The 2137-nt window shown below is 27.9% G+C and overlaps 1 long non-coding RNA gene across 1 annotated transcript; it reads left to right on the top strand.

The window, feature by feature from the left end:
* The first annotated feature begins 655 nt into the window (after window positions 1-655).
* Window positions 656-1255, top strand: LOC130674003 (uncharacterized). The gene is made up of 3 exons (XR_008990954.1): window positions 656-730; window positions 827-1012; window positions 1096-1255. It is a non-coding gene; the product is annotated as an uncharacterized LOC130674003 (long non-coding RNA).
* Window positions 1256-2137: the final 882 nt, after the last annotated feature.

Here is a 2137-nt window from a genome sequence, read left to right as displayed (position 1 = left end):
TGAAAATATATATTTTAGCGCTACAACAGTATTAGAGAGATATTACAAAAAAGTATACAAGGTGAACAATTACTAAAAGCATTAGATGCAAATGAATTCAATGAGAATCATAGGCGAGCATTGGTCCGAGTTGTCGTAGCTGAACTCATTGCTACCCATAATAATTGGTAAGTATATTCAAATTTACTTATACTGAAAAATTTTAATTTGATCCAATGTAGGTAATTAATTCGATTATCATTTACATTATTCATGACTAGTGAATTATCAGTAGATATTATTGAACCAATTACGATGATAAGAGGCGAGAAAATCTTAAAATTATTTTTAAATTACGTTTCGTAAGCTAACAACTTGTTAGTTATGAAATAAACTAAATCTTTGATATATTTGAAATTGTGTTATTCGGGTATGTGGAGAATATTCATTTTTTAAAGATTATGAGGTACGTTTCTGTATAATTTTACAATTAATTTATTAAACTAAAACTCTTACAGACTAAAATATAGAATACGCATTTTTTTATGACAACTAGTGTTTAAAAATTGAAAATTTTCCCCACATACTACCGGATAGTAAAAGTTAATTCTTAAATATCAATATAAATATTTATCATTAACAAATGCACTTTATTTTAAGCTACCCACCTACTGACGCTAAAATAGCTCTAGCAAAAGCTTTGGTTGCGGAATTCCCACAATTAAAAAACAACTTATCTAACAACGGCTGGGTATTTATAATAAATATTACCTCTTATCATGATATAAATTTTAAATTGTTTCATACTTAACAATAAGGACTGTATTGATTGCTTTTTTTTTATTAGGAACACTTTATTACTCCTGATGGCCAACATGGATTTATAGAATATCGTTTATTAACAATTCGAACAAAACTGAGTCCATCAAAAAAAAAATACGCAGGAGCAGCAAACAAAAAACTATCTAAGATCTCACGTGTTGCTCTGAAGCCACTCAATTTCGATTTTACTGATGAAGAAATAAATGAAAAAGTATATTGTTCAATGATAAATAGCTCATATTTTCGTAAAATAACAATTTCAATGTAAATTATGTATGAATTCTTTTTTTCTAGATATCCGTTATGAAGTGTAAGAATCCAACAGACTCAAATAAAGACACGATCATATTATATCTAGAACAAACCAGAAATTATAGACGACATTGGATAGAGTCAGAAAAACCTACAATTTCTGATATTTTTAATATGTATCCTCGCCTTCTAGATTATAATGGCGAGATGGTAACTTCATTCCATTAAGTAGCCAGTTAGTTATTTTATGTAATTTTCTAATCATTTAATCATAATATTTCTTTATAGATTGATGATGAATTCAAGCATTTATATCCAAAGTCGGCTGAGAATTTTATTACAAAATTTCCAACGTTGTATGCACCAAAAATTTTATCTTATGCTAAAAAATTTCGACAAGCATTATATGTTGAATCAGCTTCAATTAAAGACGGTAAAAAAATTATTGTATTTTAATTAAAGTTTCCTCATTTGCCATATATTTTGATTAATAGTCGAATGTTTGTATAACATAACTGTCATATTTAAATTGTTAGTAATATTAATTAATTATTATTATTTTCTTCTGCTAGATAATTTAAGAGCATTACTGATTCTTGTTGAACTTCTTCCAATGCCTAATGCATCTTTAAAGAAAGGTAAAGGATTAGCTAAAGGCAAAAGCCTGAGTAAAGGAAAAAAAAGAGTAAGTTAATCTTTTAAAGTTTTCTAATACTGTTTTATAACCAGTTTACTATTTATTATATGTACTTCATCACTTACACTTTATACTTATAATTTTTAATTTATTTCATTAGAAATTGGATGAAAGCAATGAAAAAATCATTTTAACTAAAAGAACATTCCCTAACGAATTTCTGTTGAGGATTGTGTCAGTAAGTAGTTTTTGTTATAGTTCTAATAATCCCGGTTGTTTTTTAATATATTTTATATTCATAGGATGGAACCAATCTCGTTGATTTCGTGCAAAAAGTCAGACAGCGTTACACGGAGAGCGTTCAGCCTTATCTCATCACCGTTTCTGGACAGGCTGGTAACAGAACATTCCTACAAGGAGATGAGTGGTTGATCAACACTCATCCTA

Source organism: Microplitis mediator, chromosome 8 (genome assembly GCF_029852145.1).
Source record: "Microplitis mediator isolate UGA2020A chromosome 8, iyMicMedi2.1, whole genome shotgun sequence".
NCBI lineage: Eukaryota > Metazoa > Arthropoda > Insecta > Hymenoptera > Braconidae > Microplitis > Microplitis mediator.
The sequence above is the reverse complement of the archived record's forward strand: the minus strand, read 5'-3'. Positions and strand labels throughout refer to the sequence as shown.